The 14,849-nt window shown below is 47.0% G+C and overlaps 1 long non-coding RNA gene across 1 annotated transcript; it reads right to left on the reverse strand.

The window, feature by feature from the left end:
* Window positions 1-2,025: 2,025 nt before the first annotated feature.
* LOC120387007 lies at window positions 2,026-6,295 on the reverse strand. The gene is made up of 3 exons (XR_005589998.1): window positions 6,234-6,295; window positions 5,602-5,692; window positions 2,026-2,169 (listed from the first exon to the last, which is right to left on the reverse strand). It is a non-coding gene; the product is annotated as an uncharacterized LOC120387007 (long non-coding RNA).
* Between the last annotated feature and the right edge of the window lie 8,554 nt (window positions 6,296-14,849).

Here is a 14,849-nt window from a genome sequence, read left to right on the forward strand (position 1 = left end):
CAGTGGTACAAAGTGACTCAAAAGCTGCCCTAGGGCACCCCCTTCACATTGCCTAGCTTAGGGGTATGGCTGTGGAGGCCAGAAGATGCTCTAACTTGTGCTGGGTTTGGATCACCCCCCACACCTCCTGCATTCCAGGGGATGTGAGGATTTTAAAGTGGCAGGTCAGTTCACAGACTCAGAAGAGACCATTGTGATCATCTAGGCACACCTCCTGCAAAACACATTTCACTCAGCTATCCATGCATTGAGCCCAGTAACTTGTGTTTGACTGAAGCATCTCTTATGTGGCCATCTTTTGCCCCCTCAGATGTCTGAGTTGTGTGCAAAGCACAATTCAGCCAGGCATGAGCGCTGGGCCTCTACTGTTTAGAAAAATATTTACTTTGCATTTTGAATTTTACATTGCCTAAATAAGTGCTGTATGTGCAAACGACCTGCCGTATGTGATATTAAAGTAATAAGCTCTTCAGAACGAGGATCATCTCTCACTCCCAGTGTATACGGTGCCCTGTGCAGTGGGGGGCCTCAATCTTGGTGGGACCCCCTAAGACCTACCATAAGACAAATAAGGAATAATAATGTACCATCAAGATCAAAGACATCGATTTAAAAAATGTCCTCAGCAGCTCAGGTTATTAAAACTGGGGAAAGAAAGGGTTAAAAAAATAGACCAGCCTGTCTCCTGTGCCAAGATACACTTGGTGGAGAAGACTGTGTGGATGGGGTGGGAGGTGGAGCCAAGCATATCTTGGCACTTGGCTAATTACAACTCCCTGATTCTCAGGCTGCCCTGGCCTCAATCTTGGTGTAAATTAGAACAGCCTCAGAGCTGCTCCCACTTACAACACTTGACTGTGGTCCCTCAGGAGTCAGACACCAGCTGAGAATTGTTATAGGGGAGCAGAGCTCCACTCCTCTCTCTCTGTCTTCCAGCCCCATCATGCCCTCTACATGGGCAGGGGGAGCAGCTGGTGTAGGAGCCAGCACCATCACCATTCGCCAACTGAGAGTTGCTCTCCTCCCTACTTTGAGGGCTTAACTGGGACTTCAGTGGTGTGTGCATAGGTATTTTGGTGTCTCTCTTTATAGGGATGAATTCCCCCCTGCTACATAGATATTTTCTTACACTATTTTGTTTCACTCTCTAACAATTGAACAGATCCTGTACAATGACAGAAATAGGGCATGATCACAGACCAAGTTATACCCCCATAAACCACAACAGGGGGAGTTAGAGACAGCGAGTGGTGCAAGCCTTGAGTGCATTGTCAGACAGCAGGGCAAATGCTGAGGGCCTTTAACCACCCATAAAGTGGTCCAATAGCTAACTAATGCCCATCCTGGCTGACAAGTCACTTATTAGAGTGTGGTAGATTATTTTTTTTTAACACATAAAAATACTGGAAGAAAGGAGTGCATTATGCAGCAGCTCCTTCTGCTACAAAAATAGTTCCTAGTAGAAGGATTTTTTAAAAAGCAGGGAATGGGAACTCTGAAATATACTTATCTGTGAATATTTTTCTAAACGTTTCTCTGTTACTGTTCTCTGAACTCTCTGGTTCCATCCTCCATCCCCCAGATGCCCAGCTGCAGTTTCAGCAGCAGTTTGTGACCCAAGTGTCATTTTTGGCTCAATGTGTGTTATGAAAACTACATTTGGCACATCAAACAATGCTCACATTTGGGCCTATCCAGTTCCCATCCAAGTCAATAGAAAGATTTCCATTAACTTCAGTGGAAACTGAATCAGTCTTTATAGCAAACAAAAGTTTTAAAATGACTGCAGAGCTACAGACTATCTCCACCTGGTGTCCTTTGTTTTACACGCCGTTTGTAAGCTCTTTAGGGCAGGGACCATCTGTCTGTTCTGTGTTTGTACAGCACCTAGCACAATGGGGTCCATGACAGAAGCTCCTAAGCACGATGGTAATATGGAAGCAGTTTGTTGTTATAATTATTTGTAAGGACATATGGAGTAATGAAACTGCATTTATTTTCTGCATTATGCCTTGATTTTCTGTGTACTGTAACTTTAATTTGCAGCACCAACCTCCATTTTGTTCTCAGAGTTGCTGCTGGTTGGGGTGGTGGAGACACACACCCTGTGCTCTCTAATGGAGACATCGGTTCCATTCTCTTTCTTTCTTGCTATTGTTCTTCTTTCATCTACAATAAAATCATTCAGATTTAAAATGATGTGTATGAAAAAATGGAAGAGACATTATAAAATTGTCCCCTTTCCTTCTCTTGATTGTCCCAATCCCCATCCCTACATTTCCTGTTCCCTTTACCCACCTCTTCTCCTCTTCAAGCTGCACCTTTGTCTCCTCTATTAACTTCTTTCTCCACTCATTTAACAGCCAGGGTGTAGGAACCTTCCTATATTGCTCAGGATAAGGTTCCAGCTACACACTTTTAGAGGTTGGCATCTGTAATGTTCCTTACAGTGGAGAAGAGACAGGGCTGGGCCATATTGAATACAAAGGGGATTCTTTACTGAGGCTGCTGGACACAGACAGACCCCATGGTTCTCGCTAGCTCTCCAGCTCCAAGATTAACTGACACAGCTCATGCTGCCTCATGTCACCTCACAGACTCTCCCTAGCTCTGGGCTGGATTTATTAGTCATGGACGGGACTACTGACTATGTTACAGTGGACGGCGGAATCATCAGCTAAGAAGTCCAGCTGGTCAAATAGAACAAGCTGTTGGACAATCAGTGTCTACAGCCAAACTTTAACATCTCATCTCTGGGCTACACTGTGCCCTTAAGGCACCCCTCCCCGCCCCCAGGAGACGCTCCTGGAGACACCATACATTAGGCAGGCATCGTACGTCCCGCAGCACACAGGGAGCATAGCCACCACCCCACCAACCTCTGACAGGGTGCAGTGAACATTCCCCACCAGGGACCTACTTCACTGGCCAGTGTGGAGGGAGGGGGAATAGCTCTGAACTTTCAGCCCGCCTCCTAGCAGCCCAGCCCCAGTGAACAATAGGCTTGAATGAGATCTAAAACAGGGTTTCTCAGCCTCTGGGTCGGGACCCAAAATTGGGTCGCCAGAATGTTTCAAAGGGTTGTGTGGTAGCTCCTGTCCCGCAGGGCTGGCTGGGCTCGCCTCCCTGCTCCAGGCACTGCAGCCTCTGGGCTCCCAGCGCCACGCAGCTTTGGCCCGGCTGTCATGAAGATGGGAGCCCGGGTAGGCCAAATTTGAGTGAGTGGCACTGCAACCCCATGCACCAGCTCACAACTGCACTCACACAAATTTGGTCCAGTCAGGGGACGGGGGCTAAACCTGAGTGGCACTGCAGTCCTGGAGGTTGCAATGCCCAGAGTGGAGAGCCCAGCCCAGCCATCCCCAGAGCACAGGAGCTGCAGGAGCCACCACTGTGGGGTGAGTGCCAGGCAGGACTCAACCCTCCCGCATGGCAGGGCCCGACCGAAACCACCCCAGGGCCTCCAACCCCAGACTATTTACTGGGTCACGACAGGCCATAAACATTTACAAATGGGACCTGAGCCCAAAATGGTTGAGAACCACTGATCTAGAGCCTTTGCTGTTTGGAATGAGTTTGGGTTAGGAGTAGTGGTCAGCGTTTTTAGACAGCAGCCTGAGTAGATGCCATGTGTTTGCTTCCTTAACGTCCGCATCAAACAGTGACTGTTTGCTCAAGCTCCTAACTGAGAAGGGACTTTTCCAGGGATCACACAGCATGGTTACATATCCTCCAGTAGACTAGACCTTAAAGTCAAGGTGAGCACTGCTCTGCAGCTCCATCTCCCAGCAGACCCCCCTGCAAGCTGGTGGAGGAGGTCCAGCTATGACACAATAGTATTTCATCAAGTGAGAGTTTTATTTGTGATCCCATGTTACAACAGAACATAGGTATTTAAACAGAGTGAGAACTCTGCATCAGGTTATAGGCTGCCTTCCACTGGATTTGCAATTTTGCATCCACAAGTCTCCCTCCGAGTCCCACTCAGTTTAGGTAGCATTGCCCGTGTTCCTCCTGAGGGACATTTGGCTGGGTCTTCGGTCCCCACCATTATCGCTCTTACCTGAGCACCTAAGTGAGATCTGAGCCATGAGTTAACTTCTGCTTTGCTGGAATGCAAATAGGGATTTGGGACCTTGTCACAACACTCTCCCACACCCCCTGAAACTTTAAATTTATCCCTGAGCAATGGCTGATATGACTGTAAAGCTCATGGTATAAGTGTCAGAGGGGTAGCTGTGTTAGTCTGGTTCTGTAAAAAGCGACAAAGAGTCCTGAGTATTTCGTGAGTATTCACCCACCAAAGCTTATGCTCCAATATGTCTGTTAGTCTGTAAGGTGCCACAGGACTCTTTGTCGCTCATGGTATAAGTAACTCATGCTGTGATAGCCCAGCTGTATAAGTGGGGTGAACATTAATGGATTCACAAGGAGCTGCAGCAGAAGAGAGAGCAGCTGGCTCCTTGGGAGCATAACCTTTCTGAGCAGACCTGCCCTTTGCGCAGTGCCAAACAATAAGGAAGGCTGGGCTCGGTGAGGGTCTGCATGAGGGAGTGAAGTTGCTAGCCACTGGGCAGAAGGCAGGCCAATCTCAGGGTTTTTTAGTCCCATGTGCACCTGCTTTACGCATCTGTATTGGGTTCCTGTCTGTTCAAATTAATGCCTCATGAAGGTCAGGATATGGCCTTCAACTGAAACCTTTGGCTGCAGTCCTTTTAGGCCTGAAAGCGGCAGGCAAAGTGGATTCACCTTTAAATTGACAGCTAGCCCCACTAATTTGACCATGCAACGGTCCCTGAATCAGCTCCTTCCCAACAGACTTTCTAAGCAGCCAAGGGAAATCCTTCATTTGATGTTTACTCATTTAGTTCCCTGCCTGTGATCAGCAATGGCCACATCAGGTGTGGCAACCTTATGTCATCTTGATAGACGTACTTATGCCTTTGAAGTCTTCGTCAGACTAGATATTGCACCTGTAGACTAAAGTGATGCCTGGGCACTTTAGAAACATCTGACTAGATTCAATTAGATTTAGATCACAGCATGACACTACCTCAGATTGCTAGCCTAACCTCCTCTTTCCAGCTGCCCACAATAGCTAAAAATTACTTTTCTGCACCTCAGTTTCCATATCTGTAAAATAGGCTTGTGTTATGCAGGAGGTCAGGCTAGGTGGTTTCAATGGTCCCTTCTGGCCTTAAATGTCTATGAGTCTATGAATACTAAAGCAGTGCAAAGCTGCATGATTAAAAATCATGTCAACCAGAGATGGAGCCAAAGCAAAGTCTGGAGCCAAACACACCTGAACTTTGGGAGAGTTCAGCTCTGGCTTCAGGCCCAAACTTTGCAGCTCTCATTCAAAAGGCTTGTGAGCCTTAAATTACTTTGAGATGAGCCTGGTGTGGGTAATGGATTTATAATGAAATCCTAAGCCAGGGGAGTTTCATAGGGCTTGGGGTCTGTAAGGGAAGTGTCTCACCTGGCTCTGGTAAAAAAATCACCTCCCTCTGTCTGAGAAGCTTTGATTCTCTTGGATGTTTGACAACTGTTTAGAAGGAGGGAACGAGGAAGGGGAACTAGAATGGAGATCAGCTTACCTACCTGCTGTCCTTGACTTTGCTACTGAACCCCGGTGTGACCTTAGGCTAGTCACATCACCTCTCTTTACAGTCATTTTCCCATCTGTATAAATCTGAATAACAAAGAGATGAGTCGATGAAAATAATGGGATAATGAGAACATCCAGGGTTAGAACAGTAATTAAAGAAAATTGGCAGGGTCATAAAACCACATGCTTCAGGGTTCAAACTTTCTCTGGAGCAGGTTGTCCTATAACTCTATAACTACCTACTGCAGAGGTGGGCAAACTTTTTGGCCCGAGGACCACATCTGGGTATGGAAATTGTATGGCAAACCATGAATGCTCACAAAATTGGGGGTTGGGATGTGAGAGGGGGTGAGGGCTATGGCTTGGGGTGCAGGGTCTGGGGTGGGGCCAGAAATGAGACATTCAGGGTGTGGGAGGGGGCTCCAGGCGGGGGCAAGGGGGTTGGGTCTGGGGCGGGGGCTCCAGCTGGAGGTGTGGGCTCTGTGGTGGGGCTGGGGATGAGGGGTTGGGGGTGCAGGAGGTGCTCCGGACTGGGACCAAGGGGTTCGGAGGGCAGGATGGGGATCAGGGCAGGGGGTTGGGGTGTGGGAGGGGGTCAGGGGTGCAGGCTCTGGGCAGCACTTACCTCAAGCAGGTCCCAGAAGCAGCGGCATGTCCCCCCTCCAGCTCCTATGCAGAGGCACGGTCAGGCGGCTCTCTGCACTGCCCTGTCTGCAGGTGCCACCCCTGCAGTTCCCATTGACCATGGTTTCCAGCCAATGGGAGCTGCGGGATCAGCACTTGGGGTGGGGGCAGTGTGCGGAGCCCCCTGGCTGCCCCTACGCATAGGAGCCAGAGAGGGGACATGCCACTGCTTCTGGGAGCTGTGTGGAGTGGGGCAAGCCCCAGACCCCGCTCCCCAGCGGGAGCTCGAGGGCCAGATTAAAATGTCTGGAGGGCCAGATGTGGCCCCCGGGTCATAGTTTGCCCACCCCTGGCCTACTGGAAGGTTTTTTTTACCTTCCTCTGAAGCAGCTGATGCTGGTCACTGACAGGGATCGAACTAGGTGGACCATGGCTCCGAGCTGGTTTTGTTAATTCCTATATTGCTTTAGTTGCCCACCTTTGTGGGTATGGATGCTGTGCTATGTATGGATGAAAGACACCATGCAGGTGGTGGTATTAGAGATCGGCAGACAGAAAGCACCATAGAAGGGCAAATTCAAGTCCCCATCCTGCAAAGGCTCACAATGGGACTACTCCAAAGGCATAAAGTTAAGTGTGTGCTTATGCCTCTGCAGGATTGAGGTCTCCCATTGTTACTGCTCTCAACACAGGCTTAAGAACGGGCTCTCCTTCCCCACCAATAAGGGCATCAGGTTTGAGAACCCTTCCACTCCCATATGTCTGTAGGGCAGCCAAATTGCTAGTTTCCTGGCAGTCGGACTGCACCTTCCCATCCACCTCTCTCGGGCCTTCACACTGGGCTGCATCCCGGAGTGGGAGGTGGTGGTTGCCGGGGTGGGGAGGGGAAGCAACTTTTTAAATAAAAAATGATAAGCGATGAATAGATCGGCTAATCCCGGGAAACCTTGAGAATATAGAGCAGCATCTGTGGGGCCTCCCTTTTTTTCTTTTCTTTTTTTAATTTTCTTTTCTTTAATTTCGCTGCAGCACATATAATCAATTATGGCTTGAATCGGGGATAAGGGGAGGGGAAGCACTTCAATTCATAAATCAATTTTATACGGTCATCAGTCAGGTTGTGAATGCAAATACCTCTGTCGGTTTAGGTTATTCAGAATTAATTGACTCCCACCGGGCTGGGCTGCAGCTGGAGAGACGCTTTCTCACAAAGTCTACTCGGACTCAGCATGGGGGCGGGCGGGGGGGGGGGGCTGGCTTCCTCCTCCCTCCTTCACCTCCTCCTCAGCTTTCCCTCTCTAGGCGTATTATACTATTGAAGGTGGGGGGAGCAGTGAGTGTGTGTGTGCAAGGGAGAGATGCTTGAGGAGAGAAAGGGATATGCAGAGATTAAAGTCACAAACCCCCTCTTCAGCCCTGGCCTGAACAGAGACTTTTATGTGATTAGAAATGCTCTGCTTTCAAGGGTTTGCTTTTAAGTCTTGAGCTTCCCTTGAGCTTCTCAAATAAGAAAACAAACAGCAATGTCAAAGCCCCTGCGCTCGGAATTTGAGCGAGAACCGTGTCATTAAAAAGCCACTTTGCTACTGAGACTTGGGTATCTGGGTCACGGTCTCAAAGCCAGCCTGGGTCAGGAGTGATTGAAAGTCATTAGCCTCCAGTGGCTGTTTCGGTGGCCTAGTGGAAATGAGCTGGGTGGGGTTCAATCCACCCTGGGAACACAGCACAAAAGCTGCCCCCTGATTTCCCACTCATTGGACCCTCTCTCTGGTGGTTGCGGTGGAGAGGCCAAGGACTGGTTAGGGCCTGGAGACTGAATTACCCTCTCATCTCTGGAGACAGTCCATCTAGGTTATTGTGAAAACACACGGGCAGAGCAATGCTGGGAAGCTGGCTCTGTGCTGTACCTGTTTTATGGATGAAGAAAGGACTTCAGTATCCCTGGCTGTCAATCTGGCACCTTTTGGCTGCACTGATTCCTTGGCTTCTTTCTCAACAGCTCTCTGCTTAGCGTCCCCCTAAGGATTCCCTGTGGCCTTGTGACCTGCTCCCCCATCCCTGTTTTTCATTCTTTTCCCCATGTAATTAGTTGATGTTCTGAGATCTGTGTCGCCTCCCCACACCTGAGGGGCGGACCTTGTGCTGTCCTGGTGGGCTCTGCCAAGAACCCAGAAATCAAATAGTTTGGTACATTTCTGAGGGGGAGGCTATTGTTCAGCTCTTTTGAGGGCTTAGTCCATGCTACAGAAATCAAATACACCAGTATCTTTGGGAGACAACTCGGGGCTGAGTAGGGGGGAAGGTTATTTTTCTTGGGGAGGTTCAGCCAAACCCAGGGCAGAGTCCTGACCTGTTTGTAGGTGAATGGGCACAGAGGGGGACTTGTAATACACACTCACCAGTGAGTAATACTTGCACAAATAGCCATATCTAGCTCTGATACAGCGCTTTTCATCAGTAGAGTTCAAAGTGCTTTACAATGGAGCGGGGATAGGGAAACTGAGGCACAGAATGGGAAAGTGACTTGTCCAAGGTCACCCAGCAACCCAGTGGCAGAGCTGGGAATAGTACCTAGATCTCCCGAGTCCCAGTCCAGTGCTCTATCCACTATACCACACTGCTCTGATCATTGGAGACCTGATTTACAGCTCAACCTGTCTCAGAAAGTAAGGTACAAGGCATATCCATGTCCACTGTTGCACAATGGACTAGGTCCTATGACAACAACAGTGTTGGAATGCGGAAAGCCCCCAAGACTCTGGGGCGGTAACAATATCAGGAGAGGAAGCCTGGTTACACTTCTAGCACCCCACCGGGCTGAAGGCTGTGAAGGAAGATGAAAGGGAACTGTCTGTAGCAATGCAATTCAGTGGGGAGGCGGAAAACTGTTTTGCAGCTTTTATAGTAAGGCAGAGTGCAGAGCTTGGCAAGAGCAAGGGGAAGGCAGAACAAAAGCCAGGCAACCTCCTCTATATTCTTTTTACATTTCAAGTAAGTTTGTTGCATGAGTGTTCGCTAGAGGGCTTGTCTACATGGGGACAGTCAGGAATATTAATCCAAATTAACTAAAGGATTGAATTTGAAATGGATTATTTAAACCACATTAAACCCCTGTGTAGATGCTAAAAGCAACAAAGAGTCCTGTGGCACCTTATAGACTAACAAATGTATTGGAGCATAAGCTTTCGTGGGTGAATACCCACTTCGTCAGACACATGTAATGGAAATTTCCAGAGGCAGGTATAAATATGCAGGCCTAGATGCTGTTATTCAGAATTAAAGCAGCCTTAATTTGGTTTAGTTTAATTCACTGTGGAAGTAAATTAAACTAAACCAAATTAAGGCCGCTTTAATTCTGAGGTCTGGTCTACACTTAAAATTTAGATCTACATAGCTACGTCATGAAGGGAGGTGAAAAATTCATCCCCCCATGTCATTGTAACTATGCTGAGCTAAAGCCCAGTGTAGATGCATTTCTGTTGACAGAAGAATGCTTCTCTGGATCTAGGTACTGTCTCTCAGGCAGGGGATCATGCATAGTGACAGAAAAACCCCTTCCATCTCTTTAGTAAGCATCTACACTCTGGTGCTACAGTGGTACTGCTAGAGTGCTGTAGCTGTGCTGCTGTAGTGCCCATAGTGCAGACAAGCCCCAAATGAGGGTGTTCACACGGGGATTTAATGCAGTTTAACTAATCCACTTCAAATTGATACCGTTAGTTAATTTGGATTAATTTCCCTGGATTTCCCTGTGTAGACTAGACCAGAGCAACCCAGGTGCTGAGCGAATCTGCCACACAGCTTTTGACCTACAAAACTCCTTGCTATCCCACACATATCTCTGCCAATGCCCTGGCTGCTTCAGTCACCCTCCATTCCAGTCCTGGGCTGCCCACACAGCTCTGCCAATGCCCCTCTCTCCTAATCTGCTGCCTGCACTGCTACTCCAGTCCTGGGCTCCCTGCACAGCTCTGCCAATGCCCCTCCAGGCCTGGGTCTTTCCAGTCATGCTGAATGGCAGCAGTTTGACACTATGGACAAATGTATACTCAGTCAATAAGGATGAGAATCACAAACTCATCTTCACTTGTCATGTGAAACAAATTTGTGCCACCATCTCCAGAAGTGACAGATTGGTTCATTAGCACGAGCATCACTCCTTTCTTCATTCTTTGACTGAGAAATCTAGGAGAACAAGAAGAATCGTATTCGTGTCTGACTCACTTCCTGCTATGTGTTGAACAGTGGCCTGTTGTGAAGAGCAGACCTGGCCTGGGTACAAATTAGAGTTACATTTATAGATCAGGTTGTTAATGTGAGACATTGGATTTGACACTGCAATCTCACACCAGCTCATCTGACAGATCTATGCATAGTACAATGCTATTATTGCTGTACAGCCATCAGTGATTCCTACCTCACCCCGCCAGCCTCTCATTTTACCAGCTCTCCCTTCCAGACTTTTGATTGTCTGAAGATGCCCAGGAATTTAGGCATCTGATTCTTTTTGTGGAAGGCCACATGGTCAAATTCCCATGCAGATTGTCATAATGTTATGCTTGGGGTCAGAAAAGTGACTGAGTAATTATGGCTCCTTCCTTCTCCACAGTTCTGCTCTCTGTGTGTCTTTGAGCCTCACCTGCTCCCTTGACTGACAGTAACCAGGTTTTACTCCTGTTAGCCACACAGCTACAGGACAGTGAGTTGGATTCCGTTCTTTCCCTACAACCTGTAAGCAAAACTCTCAGCTGAGTTCTGATGGCAGGATCTTTATAATGGGTGACAGAGTGAGAGCCGGGACGTGCCCAGCTGAATAGCCAGATCCCAGGTGGAGTGTGTGGCACTGGAAGCTAGCAAAAAACATTTCTGGATTAATAAAACTTGAGCACCTTTGATATAGAATCAGTGAGAGTGAATACATTTTGGATCATGTTGGCAGTGATTTTTCAGAGTCTATGTGCTTCTGTTTGCTCAACAGTCAGAACAGAGTCCCTCTAGATCCTTCATATCATTATTCGTGTATTTAAAGTCAAATATTAAGTGACCAAGATCCAGAGGACCTGATTCTCTTCCCTGCAGGATACTAGAACCTCTGTGAGAGAATCAGGCCCCAGGACATCAGCCGTAGGTCAACATTTCCTAGACCAGAGCCAGTGCTTTAACAGCTGGGATTGTTGGGAGGCGTGAGCCCCTTGTTTTACTACATAGCCCCTTTCATAGAGGCCTGGGGAAAGGAGGGAGAAACTTTACACCCGTGGTGTGACTTCTAAAGAATTTACAATCATCTTTCCTAGAGACACTAAAGATTTTATAGCCTTGGTACCCAAGGTTACAATGCCCTGTGGAACCCAGAGCTGAGTCATGCCTGGGACTCTTCGACTCGCTAGCAGCTGGAAGACAGCCCGTAGCTTCACATGGGGGAATTATATTTTGGCAAGGGAGGGGAGTGAGGCAGTTGAAAGAGAAGGAAAGACAGAGGCAGTGGAGGGGAGAGAAAGAGGGAGAACAAAAGAATGTGGGGTGAGAGAGCAGTGGAAAGAGAAGCAAGGGGAAGAAGTAAGAGAGGAGAGTGGAAAGAAAGGGGGAGGAGGAAGGCTGAAGGAGTGGGGGAAGAGAGACAAGAGAAGCAACAGAGAGAGAGGGAAGGGAAAGAAGAGGAAGGAAGAAATGACGGGGAGGAAGAGGTATAGGGAATGAAGGAATAAAATGGGAGAAAGAGAAAGGGAGGTCAGAAGAGAGAAAGGAAGAGAAAGAGAGTGAGAGGAGAGAAAAGGCTTGGGGTGATATGGCAGCTGGGGGCAGGTATATCAGGAGAGCTCAGAAACTCTCCAAATACATCTAGAAAATGAGGTTTTGCACTGACCTTCTGAAATGGGTCCCAAATTATTTTGCAAATAAACTCTGAAAGCCAGTAACCAGGGCTAGGGTTCATCTCATACCCACACACCCAGGCACACCTCCCCACACACAAACACACCCACACATACACCCTCATAGATTCTAAGGCCTGAAGGGACTGTTGTGATCATCTAGTCTCACCTCCTGCATAACACAGGCCATAGAACTTCTCCAAAGTAATTCCTAGAGCAGATCTTTTAGACAAACATCCAGTCTTGACTTGAAACTTGTGTCAGTGATGGAGAATCCACCGTGACCCTTGGTGAGTTATTCCAATGGTTAATTACACTCATTGTCAAAAATGTACACCTTATTACCAGTCTGAATTTGTCTAGCTTCACATTCCAGCCTTTGGATCCTGTTACACCTTTTTCTGCTAGATTGAGCAGCCCATTATTAAAATTTGTTCCCTATGTAAATACTTTTCTTCTTAGCATATGCGCAATGTGCCTCAGGTGGCGTGACTAGGATTCAGCACCAAATTTGGTCCGCTGGTTGGATCATTAGCTTCCCAGGCCTGGGCCAGCTACTGACTATGAGTGTGATGTGAATGTTGATCCAGGCCTCTCAGGTAGGTAATTATAGACTGTAATAAAATCACCCCTTAACCTTCTCTCTGTTAAACTAAACAGATTGAGTTTTGTGAGTCTCTCATTATAAGGCATGTTTTCTAAACCTTAAATCATTCTCACGGCTCTTCTCTGAACCCTCTCCAATTTATCAACATCATCCTTGAATTGTAGGCTCCAGCGCTGGACATACTATTCCAGCAGTGGTCTCACCAGTGCCAAATATAAAGGTAAAATAACCTTTCTACTCTTGCTCAAGATTCCCCTGTTTATACATCCCAGGATCGCATTAACTCTTTTGGCCACAGCATCACACTTGGAGCTCATGTTCAGCTGGTTATCCCGCCACAACTCCCAAATCTTTTTCAGAGTCACTGCTTCCCAGGATAGACTCCCCCATCCTGTAAGTATGGCCTGCGTTCTTTGTTTCTAGCTGGATACATTTACATTTAGCCTTATGAAAACACATGATGTTTGCTTGTGCACACTTTCCAAGGGATCTAGATTGCTCTGAATCAATTGTTCTCTCATTATTTACACCCCCTCCACTTTTTGTGTCATCTGCAAACTTTTTGAATGATGATTTTATGTTTTCTTCCAGGTGATTGATAAACACAGAGCCAAGAACTGATCCTTGCAGAGTCCCACTAGAAACACACTTGCTCAATGGCGATGACCCATTTACAGTTACATTTGAGACCCAACAATTAGCCCATTTTTAATCCATTTAATGTGTCATGTTAATTTTATATCATTCTAGTTTTTTAAGCAAAATATCGTGTGGAACCAAGTCAAACGCTGCACAGAAGTCTAAGTATCTTATGTCAATACTGTTATGTTTATCAACCAAACTTGTAACCCGATCCAAAAAAGATATCAAGTTAGTTTGACAGGATCTATTTTCCATAAACTCATGTTGATTTGCAGTAATTGCATTACACTCTTTATTAATGGAAACCTGTATTAGCTGCTCCATTATCTTATCCAGGATTGATGCCAGACTGACAGGCCTATAATTATTTAGATCATCAGACAGGATCTATAGCTAAACTCATCAACTACAAGTGCATCTTTTCCTCCCACATTTGTACACCTGACATCACATGCTCATCTATGTACAGCCCTACATGCATATCCTTGGACTCCCCCACAATCAGTCTCATTCACACCTACAACTCCACTCACCACATATGCACAGCCTCATACACATGCTCATAGATTCATAGATTCTAGGGCTGGAAGGGACCTCGAGAGGTCATAGAGTGCAGTCCCCTGCCCTCATGGCAGGACCAAATACTGTCTAGACCATCCCTGATGGACATTTATCTAACCTACTCTTAAATATCTCCAGAGATGGAGATTCCACAACCTCCCTAGGCAATTTATTCCAGTGTTTAACCACCCTGACAGTTAGGAACTTTTTCCTAATGTTCAACCTAAACCTCCCTTGCTGCAGTTTAAGCCCATTGCTTCTTGTTCTATCCTTAGAGGCTAAGGTGAACAAGTTTTCTCCCTCCTCATGACACCCTTTTAGATACCTGAAAACTGCTATCATGTCCCCTCTCAGTCTTCTCTTATCCAAACTAAATAAACCCAATTCTTTCAGCCTTCCTTCACAGGTCATGTTCTCTAGACCTTTAATCATTCTTGTTGCTCTTCTCTCTGTACCCTCTCCAATTTCTCCACATCTTTCTTGAAATGTGGTGCCCAGAACTGGACACAATACCCCAGTTGAGGCCTAACCAGCGCAGAGTAGAGCGGAAGAATGACTTCTCGTGTCTTGCTCACAACACACCTGTTAATGCATCCCATAATCATGTTTGCTTTTTTTGCAACAGCATCACACTGTTGACTCATATTTAGCTTGTGGTCCACTGTAACCCCTAGATCCCTCATGTCCCCTACTCAAACCGACAAGCATGCACGAACCCACCCCGATGTCCTTATATACACATACAACCACAACCATGAACATATACTCCCTGACCCACGCTCTCATATACACATAGTCCCACCCCACATTCAAACACACCCCCACATGCTTACACACTCCATGTGTGCATACTCTCTCACACACACACACACTGCAAGACCAGACATTTTTTTTAAAAAGCACAATGTATTGACTTATTCCCCAAGCCAGCCAGCCA

The sequence above is a fragment of the Mauremys reevesii genome, linkage group 1, assembly GCF_016161935.1.
Source record: "Mauremys reevesii isolate NIE-2019 linkage group 1, ASM1616193v1, whole genome shotgun sequence".
In the NCBI taxonomy this organism is placed as follows: domain Eukaryota; kingdom Metazoa; phylum Chordata; order Testudines; family Geoemydidae; genus Mauremys; species Mauremys reevesii.